This window comes from Heptranchias perlo, unplaced genomic scaffold (genome assembly GCF_035084215.1).
Source record: "Heptranchias perlo isolate sHepPer1 unplaced genomic scaffold, sHepPer1.hap1 HAP1_SCAFFOLD_47, whole genome shotgun sequence".
In the NCBI taxonomy this organism is placed as follows: domain Eukaryota; kingdom Metazoa; phylum Chordata; class Chondrichthyes; order Hexanchiformes; family Hexanchidae; genus Heptranchias; species Heptranchias perlo.
Window position 1 is genome coordinate 5995035 of NW_027139484.1, and position 15279 is coordinate 6010313.

Here is a 15279-nt window from a genome sequence, read left to right on the forward strand (position 1 = left end):
ATTGAAACTGCACCACCGAAACAGGCCATTCGGCCCAACTAGACTATGCCAGCGTTTATGTTGCTCATGAGCCTCCTCCTTCCTGACTTCATCTAACCCTATTGGCATATCCTTCTATTCCTTTCTCCCTCATGTGCTGATCTATCTTCCCCTTAAATGCCCCTATGTTATTTGCCTCAGCTACTCCTCGTCATTGCAAGTTCCACATTCGAACCACTCTCTGGGTAAAGCAATTTCTCCTGAATTCCCTATTTGATTTATTAGCGACTATTTTATATTTATTACCTGAAGTTTTGGACTCCCCACAAGTGGAAACATTTTCTCCACATCGATCCTAACAAACCCTATCATTATCTTAAAAACCTCGATCAGATCAACCCTCAGCCTTCTCTTTTCGAGTGAAACGAGACCCAGTCTGTTCAGTCTTTCCTGATAAGAATATCCTCTCATTTCTGGTATCATCCTTTTGAATCTTGATTGCACCTTCTCCAATGCCCCTATGTCTATAATATGGAGACGAGACCTGTTCGCATTATTCCAAGTCTGGTCTAAACAAGGTTCTATACAAGTTTAACATAACTTATTTGCTTTTCAACTCTATCCCTCCAGAAATGAATCCTAGTGTTTGATTTGTCTTTTTATGACCTGATTAACCTGGGTCGCTACTTTCAGTGATTTGTGTATCTGTACCACTAGATCCCTAGCTCCTCTATCTCGTTTAGACTCTTATTATCCAAGCAGTGTGTGACCTCCTGATTCTTCATTCTGTAAGTTTATTATTTCCCTCTTGCATTTTGATGCATTCTTCTTTTGTATTAACTAAATCCCCCAATTTGGTGTCGTCCCCAAATTTTGGAATTGTACTTCAGATTCCCGAATCCAAATCGTTAATGTAAATTGTGAAGAACAGTGGTCCCAGCAACTGGAACTCCACTTCCCACCTTTTGCCAGTCTGAGTAGCGACCCTTAACCTCAATTCTCGGCTTTCAGTTTTGTAGCCAACTTACTATCCATTCAGCCAACTGACTCTGACTCCACGTGCTCTGAACTTAGCCATGAGTCTACAATGTGGTACATTATAGAAGGCCTTCGGAAAATCCAAATATATCACCTCTACTGCATTAACTTATCTGCACTTTCTGTTCCTTCTTCTAAGATTTCAATCAGGTTGGTCCTGTCCTTTGGGTTATCAGATTAAGCCTTGGCCGGTTTACTTGCTCTTGGAGCTCACAATGCTGGTTTTCTTCTGCAGCAGCACGGCCTGGATATCAGACAACACCCTGAGCGATGGTCACCCGTCCCAGCAGCTTGTTGAGCTCCTCGTCGTTGCGGATGGCCAGCTGCAGGTGTCTGGGGATGATGCGGGTCTTCTTGTTTGTCCCGGGCCGCGTTGCCGGGCAGCTGGAGGATTTCAGCCGTCAGATACTCGATGCACAGCATCCAGATAGACCGGGACTCCGGCACCCACACGTTCAGCATAGTTCCCCTTTCGCAGGAGCCTGTGAACACGGCTAACAGGGATTTGGCAGTCCGCCCCGGGATGAGCGAATCTTGGCCTTGGACAAAGCTTTACCGCCGGTTTTTCCTCTTCCAGACATTTCCACAATCTCACAAACACTTTCACAAAGAATGAAGAAATCCTCCCGCACTCGCCCTTCTGATACCTTCTGGAGGAGTACAGTGGGGGCAGTTGTGATGGGTCACTCTCAGAGTGTTTACACTGCCCGCTCACCCTCACTGATATTCTATCTTTGAACTGCTGTAATATTGTCCTTTAGTAATATTGCTGCTCCTCCTCCTTTCCCTATTTCCCTGTCCTTTCTAAAGATCTTATAGACTTGAATATTAAGCTGCCAATCCTGTCCAGTTGGTCGTCCGGTCTCTGTAATGATTTAATGTAATTATTTAACTTTACTCAATGGCTGATGTGAGCTGTGGTAAAATGTATTTCCAGCTGGTCAAGTATTGCAGGTATCGACTGTCTCTTCAGTCCGATATCAGGTGAAGAATTACTGGCTGGTGTGGAATTTCCATTGATTGGGGGTTGGTGAAATCTACTGGGCGGAAACAGGAACTGCAACAGAGCGAGAAAGGATCCGTCAGAAACCAGTGAAAATGAAGAACAAAATCCAACAGCCTGCAGTGTCTGGTCAGGATCTGATGTCTGGGAACTATTTTATTGTTGATTATTTTCAGCGATGGTGGTGTAGCGGTGAGCATAGCTGCCTTCCAAGCAGTTGACCCGGGTTCGATTCCCGGCCATCGCAATTAAGTGTTCGTATTAGTTTATTTCCATCAGAAACTCTTAAGTTCACAATCGAATTTGATGCAGTTCAGTTGGATATTATTTCCAAAACATAATCGGGTGTAATTATAGTAAACTGTTTTCAACCTTCATTTCTTTTCCCTATCGAAGGAAAAGAGGAAAAACATGCTGGAAATACTGATTTACCAAGGGTCCAATGAGAGTGAGGAAGGGAAATGATATGTTCGCCTTTATTGTAAGGGTGTTGGAATATCAGGGTAAGGAGGTCGTACTGCAATTGTCGTCTGAGGAAGTATTGTGTAAAATTGGCCAATATCCGGTGGAGTTTAGAAGAATGAGAGGTGATCGCATTGAAATGTATAAAATTCTTAGACGGCTTGACAGGGTAGATGCTGAGAGTCTGATTCCCCTGGCTGGAGAGTCAAGAACTAGAGCTCATAGTCTCAAGATAAGGGGTCGGCCATTTAGGACCGACATGAGGAAACATTTCTTCACTCAAAGGATTGTGAATCTTTGGAATTCTCTGCACCCCAGAGGGCTGTGGATGCTCAGTCGTTGAGTTATATTCAAAGCTGAGATCGATAGATTTTAAGAGAGCAACATGCATTATAAAGAGTTGGACGACCATGCATTATAAACAGTGAGAGCACCATGCATTATAAAAGTGAGAGCACCATGCATTGTTATCAGTGAGAGCACCATGCATTTAAAAAAGTGAGAGCACCATGCATCACCAACAGTGAGAGCAGCATTGATTATGAACAGTGAGACCAATATGCATTTTAAACAGTTAGAGCACCGTGCATTATAAACAGTGAGAGCACCGTGCATTATAAACAGTGAGAGCAACATGCATTGTAAACAGTGAGAGCACCATGCATTATAACCAGTGAGAGCACCATGCATTATAATCAGTGAGAGCAGCATTGATTATGAACAGTGAGACCAATATGCATTTTAAACAGTTAGAGCACCGTGCATTATAAACAGTGAGAGCACCGTGCATTATAAACAGTGAGAGCAACATGCATTATAAACAGTGAGAGCACCATGCATTATAACCAGTGAGAGCACCATGCATTATAATCAGTGAGAGCAGCATTGATTATGAACAGTGAGACCAATATGCATTTTATACAGTGAGAGCACCATGCATTATAACCAGTGAGAGCACCATGGATTATAATCAGTGAGAGCAGCATTGATTATGAACAGTGAGACCAATATGCATTGTATACAGTGAGAGCACCATGCATTATAAACAGTGAGAGAACCATGCATTATAAACAGTGAGAGAACCATGCATTGCAAACAGTGAGAGCAGCATTGATTATGAACAGTGAGACCACGATGCATTTAAAACAGTGAGAGCACCGTGCATTTAAAACAGTGAGAGCACCATGCATTATAAACAGTGAGAGCACCATGCATTATAAGCAGAGAGAGCACCATGCATTGTAAACAGTGAGAGCACAATGCATTTTAAACAGTGAGAGCACCACGCATGATAAACAGTGAGAGCACCATGCACGATAAACAGTGAGAGCACCGTGCACGATAAACAGTGAGAGCACCATGCATTATAAACAGTGAGAGCACCATGCATTATATACAGTGAGTGCACCATGCATTACAAGCAGTGAGAGCACTATGCACATTAAACGGTGAGAGCACCATGCATTATAAACTGTCAGAACACCATGCATTATAAACAGTAGGAGCACAATGCATTATAAACAGTGAGAGCACCATGCATTATAAACAGTGAAAGCACTGTGCATTATAAGCAGTGAGAGCACAAAGCATTACAAACAGTGAGAGCACAATGCATTGAATGCAGTGAGAGCAACATGCATGATAAACAGTGAGAGCAACGTGTATTATAAACAGTGAGAGCACCATGCATTATAAACAATGAGAGCAACGTGCATTATAAACAGTGAGAGCACCATGCACATTAAACAGTGAGAGCACCATGCATTATAAACTGTCAGAACACCATGCATTATAAACAGTAGGAGCACAATGCATTATAAACAGTGAGAGCACCATGCATTATAAACAGTGAGAGCAACGTGTATTATAAACAGTGAGAGCACCATGCATTATAAACAATGAGAGCAACGTGCATTATAAACAGTGAGAGCACCATGCACATTAAACAGTGAGAGCACCATGCATTATAAACTGTCAGAACACCATGCATTATAAACAGTAGGAGCACAATGCATTATAAACAGTGAGAGCACCATGCATTATAAACAGTGAGAGCACTGTGCATTATAAGCAGTGAGAGCACAAAGCATTATAAACAGTGAGAGCACAATGCATTGAATGCAGTGAGAGCAACATGCATGATAAACAGTGAGAGCAACGTGTATTATAAACAGTGAGAGCACCATGCATTATAAACAATGAGAGCAACGTGCATTATAAACAGTGAGAGCACCATGCACATTAAACAGTGAGAGCACCATGCATTATAAACTGTCAGAACACCATGCATTATAAACAGTAGGAGCACAATGCATTATAAACAGTGAGAGCACCATGCATTATAAACAGTGAGAGCACTGTGCATTATAAGCAGTGAGAGCAAAAAGCATTATAAACAGTGAGAGCACAATGCATTGAATGCAGTGAGAGCAACATGCATGATAAACAGTGAGAGCAACGTGTATTATAAACAGTGAGAGCACCATGCATTATAAACAATGAGAGCAACGTGCATTATAAACAGTGAGAGCACCATGCATTATAAACAGTGAGAGCACCATGCATTATAAACAGTGAGAGCAACATGCATTATAAACAGTGAGAGCACCATGCATTATAACCAGTGAGAGCACCATGCATTATAATCAGTGAGAGCAGCATTGATTATGAACAGTGAGACCAATATGCATTATAAACAGTGAGAGCACCATGCATTATAAACAGTAAGAGCACCATGCATTATAAACAGTGAGAGAACCATGCATTGCAAACAGTGAGAGCAGCATTGATTATGAACAGTGAGACCACGATGCATTTAAAACAGTGAGAGCACCATGCATTTAAAACAATGAGAGCACCATGCATTATAAGCAGAGAGAGCACCATGCATTGTAAACAGTGAGAGCACCATGCATTTTAAACAGTGAGAGCACCATGCATTATAAGCAGAGAGAGCACCATGCATTGTAAACAGTGAGAGCACCATGCATTTTAAACAGTGAGAGCACCATGCATTTTAAACAGTGAGAGCACCACGCATGATAAACAGTGAGAGCACCACGCATGATAAACAGTGAGAGCACTGTGCACGATAAACAGTGAGAGCACCGTGCACGATAAACAATGAGAGCACCATGCATTATAAACAGTGAGAGCACCATGCATTATATACAGTGAGAGCACTGTGCATTATAAGCAGTGAGAGCACTATGCACATTAAACAGTGAGAGCACCATGCATTATAAACTGTCAGAACACCATGCATTATAAACAGTAGGAGCACAATGCATTATAAACAGTGAGAGCACCATGCATTATAAACAGTGAGAGCACTGTGCATTATAAGCAGTGAGAGCAACATGCATGATAAACAGTGAGAGCACAATGCATTGAATGCAGTGAGAGCAACATGCATGATAAACAGTGAGAGCAACGTGTATTATAAACAGTGAGAGCACCATGCATTATAAACAGTGAGAGCAACGTGCATTATAAACAGTGAGAGCACCATGCATTATATACAGTGAGTGCACCATGCCTTATAAGCAGTGAGAGCACTATGCACATTAAACAGTGAGAGCACCATGCATTATAAACAGTGAGATACCCAGCATTATAGACAGTGAGAGCACGATGCATTTTAAACAGTGAAAGGACCATGCATTTCAACCAGTGAGAGCTCCATGCATTATAAACAGTGAGAGCGCCATGCATTATAAACAGTGAGAGCGCCATGCATTATAAACAGTGAGAGCACTATGCACATTAAACAGTGAGAGCACCATGCATTATAAACAGTGAGATACCAAGCATTATAGACAGTGAGAGCACGATGCATTACAAACAGTGGGAGCACCATGCATTATAAAGAGAGGAGCATTGATTATGAACAGTGAGACCAATATGCATTATAAACAGTGAGAGCACCTTGCATTAGAAACAGTGGGAGCACCATGCATTATAAAGAGTGAGAGCAACATGCATTATAAACATTGAGAGCACCATGCATTGTAAGCAGTGAGAACACCATGCATTTAAAACAGAGTGAGCACCATGCATTATAAAGAGTGAGAGCCCCATGCATTTTAAACAGTGAGAGCACCGTGCATTTTAAACAGTGAGAGCACCGTGCATTATAAACAGTGAGAGCACCGTGCATTTTAAACAGTGAGAGCACCTTGTATTTTAAACTGTGAGTGCACCTTGTATTTTAAACTGTGAGTGCACCTTGTATTTTGAACTGTGAGAGCACCGTGCATTTTAAACAGTGCACCTTGTATTTTAAACTGTGAGAGCACCATGTATTATAAATTGTGAGAGCACCATGCATTAAAAACAGTGAGAGCACCATGCATTGTAAACAGTGAGATACCAAGCATTATATACAGTGAGAGCACCATGCATTTTAAACAATGAGAGCACACTGCATGACAAACTGTGGGAGCACCATGCTTTATAAGCAGTGAGAGCACCATGCATTATAAACCGTGAGAGCACCATGCATTTAAAACAGTGAGAGCACCATGCATTTTAAACAGTGAGAGCACCATGCATTATGGGCAGAGAGAGCACCATGCATTTTAAACAGTGAGAGCACCATGCATTGCAAACAGTGAGAGCAGCATTGATTATGAACAGTGAGACCACGATGCATTTAAAACAGTGAGAGCACCGTGCATTTAAAACAGTGAGAGCACCATGCATTATAAACAGTGAGAGCACCATGCATTATAATCAGAGAGAGCACCATGCATTGTAAACAGTGAGAGCACAATGCATTTTAAACAGTGAGAGCACCACGCATGATAAACAGTGAGAGCACCATGCACGATAAACAGTGAGAGCACCGTGCACGATAAACAGTGAGAGCACCATGCATTATAAACAGTGAGAGCACCATGCATTATATACAGTGAGTGCACCATGCATTACAAGCAGTGAGAGCACTATGCACATTAAACAGTGAGAGCACCATGCATTATAAACTGTCAGAACACCATGCAATATAAACAGTAGGAGCACAATGCATTATAAACAGTGAGAGCACCATGCATTATAAACAGTGAAAGCACTGTGCATTATAAGCAGTGAGAGCACAAAGCATTACAAACAGTGAGAGCACAATGCATTGAATGCAGTGAGAGCAACATGCATGATAAACAGTGAGAGCAACGTGTATTATAAACAGTGAGAGCACCATGCATTATAAACAATGAGAGCAACGTGCATTATAAACAGTGAGAGCACCATGCACATTAAACAGTGAGAGCACCATGCATTATAAACTGTCAGAACACCATGCATTATAAACAGTAGGAGCACAATGCATTATAAACAGTGAGAGCACCATGCATTATAAACAGTGAGAGCACTGTGCATTATAAGCAGTGAGAGCACAAAGCATTATAAACAGTGAGAGCACAATGCATTGAATGCAGTGAGAGCAACTTGCATGATAAACAGTGAGAGCAACGTGTATTATAAACAGTGAGAGCACCATGCATTATAAACAATGAGAGCAACGTGCATTATAAACAGTGAGAGCACCATGCACATTAAACAGTGAGAGCACCATGCATTATAAACTGTCAGAACACCATGCATTATAAACAGTAGGAGCACAATGCATTATAAACAGTGAGAGCACCATGCATTATAAACAGTGAGAGCACTGTGCATTATAAGCAGTGAGAGCACAAAGCATTATAAACAGTGAGAGCACAATGCATTGAATGCAGTGAGAGCAACATGCATGATAAACAGTGAGAGCAACGTGTATTATAAACAGTGAGAGCACCATGCATTATAAACAATGAGAGCAACGTGCATTATAAACAGTGAGAGCACCATGCATTATAAACAGTGAGAGCACCATGCATTATAAACAGTGAGAGCAACATGCATTATAAACAGTGAGAGCACCATGCATTATAACCAGTGAGAGCACCATGCATTATAATCAGTGAGAGCAGCATTGATTATGAACAGTGAGACCAATATGCATTATAAACAGTGAGAGCACCATGCATTATAAACAGTAAGAGCACCATGCATTATAAACAGTGAGAGAACCATGCATTGCAAACAGTGAGAGCAGCATTGATTATGAACAGTGAGACCACGATGCATTTAAAACAGTGAGAGCACCATGCATTTAAAACAATGAGAGCACCATGCATTATAAGCAGAGAGAGCACCATGCATTGTAAACAGTGAGAGCACCATGCATTTTAAACAGTGAGAGCACCATGCATTATAAGCAGAGAGAGCACCATGCATTGTAAACAGTGAGAGCACCATGCATTTTAAACAGTGAGAGCACCATGCATTTTAAACAGTGAGAGCACCACGCATGATAAACAGTGAGAGCACCACGCATGATAAACAGTGAGAGCACTGTGCACGATAAACAGTGAGAGCACCGTGCACGATAAACAATGAGAGCACCATGCATTATAAACAGTGAGAGCACCATGCATTATATACAGTGAGAGCACTGTGCATTATAAGCAGTGAGAGCACTATGCACATTAAACAGTGAGAGCACCATGCATTATAAACTGTCAGAACACCATGCATTATAAACAGTAGGAGCACAATGCATTATAAACAGTGAGAGCACCATGCATTATAAACAGTGAGAGCACTGTGCATTATAAGCAGTGAGAGCAACATGCATGATAAACAGTGAGAGCACAATGCATTGAATGCAGTGAGAGCAACATGCATGATAAACAGTGAGAGCAACGTGTATTATTAACAGTGAGAGCACCATGCATTATAAACAGTGAGAGCAACGTGCATTATAAACAGTGAGAGCACCATGCATTATATACAGTGAGTGCACCATGCCTTATAAGCAGTGAGAGCACTATGCACATTAAACAGTGAGAGCACCATGCATTATAAACAGTGAGATACCCAGCATTATAGACAGTGGGAGCACGATGCATTTTAAACAGTGAAAGGACCATGCATTTCAACCAGTGAGAGCTCCATGCATTATAAACAGTGAGAGCGCCATGCATTATAAACAGTGAGAGCGCCATGCATTATAAACAGTGAGAGCACTATGCACATTAAACAGTGAGAGCACCATGCATTATAAACAGTGAGATACCAAGCATTATAGACAGTGAGAGCACGATGCATTACAAACAGTGGGAGCACCATGCATTATAAAGAGAGGAGCATTGATTATGAACAGTGAGACCAATATGCATTATAAACAGTGAGAGCACCTTGCATTAGAAACAGTGGGAGCACCATGCATTATAAAGAGTGAGAGCAACATGCATTATAAACATTGAGAGCACCATGCATTGTAAGCAGTGAGAACACCATGCATTTAAAACAGAGTGAGCACCATGCATTATAAAGAGTGAGAGCCCCATGCATTTTAAACAGTGAGAGCACCGTGCATTTTAAACAGTGAGAGCACCGTGCATTATAAACAGTGAGAGCACCGTGCATTTTAAACAGTGAGAGCACCTTGTATTTTAAACTGTGAGTGCACCTTGTATTTTAAACTGTGAGTGCACCTTGTATTTTGAACTGTGAGAGCACCGTGCATTTTAAACAGTGCACCTTGTATTTTAAACTGTGAGAGCACCATGTATTATAAATTGTGAGAGCACCATGCATTAAAAACAGTGAGAGCACCATGCATTGTAAACAGTGAGATACCAAGCATTATATACAGTGAGAGCACCATGCATTTTAAACAATGAGAGCACACTGCATGACAAACTGTGGGAGCACCATGCTTTATAAGCAGTGAGAGCACCATGCATTATAAACCGTGAGAGCACCATGCATTTAAAACAGTGAGAGCACCATGCATTTTAAACAGTGAGAGCACCATGCATTATGGGCAGAGAGAGCACCATGCATTTTAAACAGTGAGAGCACCGTGCATTATAAACAGTGAGAGCACCGTGCATTTAAAACAGTGAGAGCACTGTGCATTATAAACATTGAGTGCACCGTGCATTTTAAACAGTGAGAGCACCTTGTATTTTAAACTGTGAGTGCACCTTGTATTTTAAACAGTGAGATCACCGTGCATTTTAAACAGTGAGAGCACCGTGCATTATAAACAGTGAGAGCACCGTGCATTTAAAACAGTGAGAGCACCGTGCATTTTAAACAGTGAGAGCACCTTGTATTTTAAACAGTGAGAGCAACGTGCATGTTTATCAGTAAGTGCACCGTGCATTTTAAACAGTGAGAGCACCGTGCATTTTAAACAGTGAGAGCAGCATGCATTATGAACAGTGAGAGCACCGTGCATTTAAAACAGTGAGAGCACCGATCATTTTAAACAGCAATTGCACCTTGTATTTTGAACAGTGAGAGCACCGTGCATTTTAAACAGTGAGAGCACCGTGCATTTTAAACAGTGAGAGCACCGTGCATTTTAAACAATGAGAGCACCGTGCATTTTAAACAGTGAGAGCACCGTGCATTGTAAACATTGAGTGCACCGTGCATTTTAAACAGTGAGAGCACCTTGTATTTTAAACCGTGAGTGCACCTTGTATTTTAAACTGTGAGAGCACCGTGCATTTTAAACAGTGAGAGCACCTTGTATTTTAAACAGTGAGAGCACCGTGCATTTTAAACAGTGAGTGCACCTTGTATTTTAAACTGGAGAGCACCGTGCATTTTAAACTGTGAGAGCACCTTGTATTTTAAACTGTGAGAGCACCTTGTATTTTAAACTGTGAGAGCACCATGCATTTTAAACAGTGAGAGCACCGTGCATTTTAAACAATGAGAGCACCGTGCATTTTAAACAATGAGAGCACCGTGCATTATAAACATTGAGTGCACCGTGCATTTTAAACAGTGAGAGCACCTTGTATTTTAAACTGTGAGAGCACCTTGTATTTTAAACTGTGAGAGCACCGTGCATTTTAAACAAGGAGAGCAGCGTGCATTTTAAACAATGAGAGCACCGTGCATTTTAAACAGTGAGAGCACCGTGCATTTTAAACAGTGAGAGCACCGTGCATTTTAAACAGTGAGAGCACCGTTCATTATAAACATTGAGTGCACCGTGCATTTTAAACAGTGAGAGCACCTTGTATTTTAAACTGTGAGTGCACCTTGTATTTTAAACAGTGAGAGCACCGTGCATTTTAAACAGTGAGAGCAACGTGCATTTTTATCAGAAAGTGCACCGTGCATTTTAAACAGTGAGAGCACCTTGTATTTTAAACAGTGAGAGCACCTTGTATTTCAAACTGTGAGTGCACCGTGCATTTTAAACTGTGAGTGCACCTTGTATTTTAAACTGTGAGAGCAACGTGCATTTTAAACTGTGAGAGCACCATGCATTTTAAACAGTGAGAGCACCGTGCATTTTAAACAGTGAGAGCACCGTGCATTTTAAACAGTGAGAGCACCGTGCATTTTAAACAATGAGAGCCCCGTGCATTTTAAACAATGAGAGCACCATACATTTTAAACAGTGAGAGCACCGTGCATTTTAAACAGTGAGAGAACCGTGCATTTTAAACAGTGAGAGCAACGTGCATTTTTATCAGTAAGTGCACCGTGCATTTAAAACAGTGAGAGCACTGTGCATTATAAACATTGAGTGCACCGTGCATTTTAAACAGTGAGAGCACCTTGTATTTTAAACTGTGAGTGCACCTTGTATTTTAAACAGTGAGATCACCGTGCATTTTAAACAGTGAGAGCACCGTGCATTATAAACAGTGAGAGCACCGTGCATTTAAAACAGTGAGAGCAACGTGCATTTTAAACAGTGAGAGCACCTTGTATTTTAAACAGTGAGAGCAACGTGCATGTTTATCAGTAAGTGCACCGTGCATTTTAAACAGTGAGAGCACCGTGCATTTTAAACAGTGAGAGCACCATGCATTATGAACAATGAGAGCACCGTGCATTTAAAACAGTGAGAGCACCGAGCATTTTAAACAGCAATTGCACCTTGTATTTTGAACAGTGAGAGCACCGTGCATTTTAAACAGTGAGAGCACCGTGCATTTTAAACAGTGAGAGCACCGTGCATTATAAACATTGAGTGCACCGTGCATTTTAAACAGTGAGAGCACCTTGTATTTTAAACCGTGAGTGCACCTTGTATTTTAAACTGTGAGAGCACCGTGCATTTTAAACAGTGAGAGCACCTTGTATTTTAAACAGTGAGAGCACCGTGCATTTTAAACAGTGAGTGCACCTTGTATTTTAAACTGGAGAGCACCGTGCATTTTAAACTGTGAGAGCACCTTGTATTTTAAACTGTGAGAGCACCTTGTATTTTAAACTGTGAGAGCACCATGCATTTTAAACAGTGAGAGCACCGTGCATTTTAAACAATGAGAGCACCGTGCATTTTAAACAATGAGAGCACCGTGCATTATAAACATTGAGTGCACCGTGCATTTTAAACAGTGAGAGCACCTTGTATTTTAAACTGTGAGAGCACCTTGTATTTTAAACTGTGAGAGCACCGTGCATTTTAAACAAGGAGAGCAGCGTGCATTTTAAACAATGAGAGCACCGTGCATTTTAAACAGTGAGAGCACCGTGCATTTTAAACAGTGAGAGCACCGTGCATTTTAAACAGTGAGAGCACCGTTCATTATAAACATTGAGTGCACCGTGCATTTTAAACAGTGAGAGCACCTTGTATTTTAAACTGTGAGTGCACCTTGTATTTTAAACAGTGAGAGCACCGTGCATTTTAAACAGTGAGAGCAACGTGCATTTTTATCAGTAAGTGCACCGTGCATTTTAAACAGTGAGAGCACCTTGTATTTTAAACAGTGAGAGCACCTTGTATTTCAAACTGTGAGTGCACCGTGCATTTTAAACTGTGAGTGCACCTTGTATTTTAAACTGTGAGAGCAACGTGCATTTTAAACTGTGAGAGCACCATGCATTTTAAACAGTGAGAGCACCGTGCATTTTAAACAGTGAGAGCACCGTGCATTTTAAACAGTGAGAGCACCGTGCATTTTAAACAATGAGAGCACCGTGCATTTTAAACAATGAGAGCACCATACATTTTAAACAGTGAGAGCACCGTGCATTTTAAACAGTGAGAGCACCGTGCATTTTAAACAGTGAGAGCAACGTGCATTTTTATCAGTAAGTGCACCGTGCATTTTAAACAGTGAGAGCACCTTGTATTTTAAACTGTGAGTGCACCGTTCATTTTAAACTGTGAGAGCACCTTGTATTTTAAACAGTGAGAGCACCGTTCATTATAAACATTAATGCACCGTGCATTTTAAACAGTGAGAGCACCTTGTATTTTAAACTGTGAGAGCACCGTGCATTTTAAACAGTGAGAGCACCTTGTATTTTAAACAGTGAGAGCACCGTGCATTTTAAACAGTGAGTGCACCTTGTATTTTAAACTGGAGAGCACCGTGCATTTTAAACTGTGAGAGCACCTTGTATTTTAAACTGTGAGAGCACCTTGTATTTTAAACTGTGAGAGCACCATGCATTTTAAACAGTGAGAGCACCGTGCATTTTAAACAATGAGAGCACCGTGCATTTTAAACAATGAGAGCACCGTGCATTATAAACATTGAGTGCACCGTGCATTTTAAACAGTGAGAGCACCTTGTATTTTAAACTGTGAGAGCACCTTGTATTTTAAACTGTGAGAGCACCGTGCATTTTAAACAAGGAGAGCAGCGTGCATTTTAAACAATGAGAGCACCGTGCATTTTAAACAGTGAGAGCACCGTGCATTTTAAACAGTGAGAGAACCTTGTATTTTAAACAGTGAGAGCACCTTGTATTTCAAACTGTGAGTGCACCGTGCATTTTAAACTGTGAGTGCACCTTGTATTTTAAACTGTGAGAGCAACGTGCATTTTAAACTGTGAGAGCACCATGCATTTTAAACAGTGAGAGCACCGTGCATTTTAAACAATGAGAGCACCGTGCATTTTAAACAATGAGAGCACCGTGCATTTTAAACAGTGAGAGCACCGTGCATTTTAAACAGTGAGAGCACCGTGCATTTTAAACAGTGAGAGCAACGTGCATTTTTATCAGTAAGTGCACCGTGCATTTTAAACAGTGAGAGCACCTTGTATTTTAAACTGTGAGTGCACCGTTCATTTTAAACAGTGAGAACACCTTGTATTTTAAACTGTGAGAGCACCTTGTATTTTAAACAGTGAGAGCACCGTTCATTATAAACATTAATGCACCGTGCATTTTAAACAGTGAGAGCACCTTGTATTTTAAACTGTGAGAGCACCGTGCATTTTAAACAGTGAGAGCACCGTGCATTTTAAACAATGAGAGCACCGTGCATTTTAAACAGTGAGAGCACCGTGCATTTTAAACAGTGAGAGCACCGTGCATTTTAAACAGTGAGAGCAACGTGCATTTTTATCAGTAAGTGCACCGTGCATTTTAAACAGTGAGAGCACCTTGTATTTTAAACTGTGAGTGCACCGTTCATTTTAAACAGTGAGATCACCTTGTATTTTAAACTGTCAGAGCACCTTGTATTTTAAACAGTGAGAGCACCTTGTATTTTAAACAGTGAGAGCACCGTTCATTATAAACATTAATGCACCGTGCATCTTAAACAGTGAGAGCACCGTGCATTTTAAACAATGAGAGCACCGTGCATTTTAAACAATGAGAGCACCATACATTTTAAACAGTGAGAGCACCGTGCATTTTAAACAGTGAGAGCACCGTGCATTTTAAACAGTGAGAGCAACGTGCATTTTTATCAGTAAGTGCACCGTGCATTTTAAACAGTGAGAGCACCGTTCATTATAAACATT

General features: G+C 41.1%; 1 non-coding gene across 1 annotated transcript; it reads left to right on the plus strand.

The window, feature by feature from the left end:
- Positions 1–2195: 2195 nt before the first annotated feature.
- Positions 2196–2267, plus strand: trnag-ucc (transfer RNA glycine (anticodon UCC)). The gene has a single exon. It is a non-coding gene; the product is annotated as a tRNA-Gly (tRNA).
- The last annotated feature ends 13012 nt before the right edge of the window (positions 2268–15279 follow it).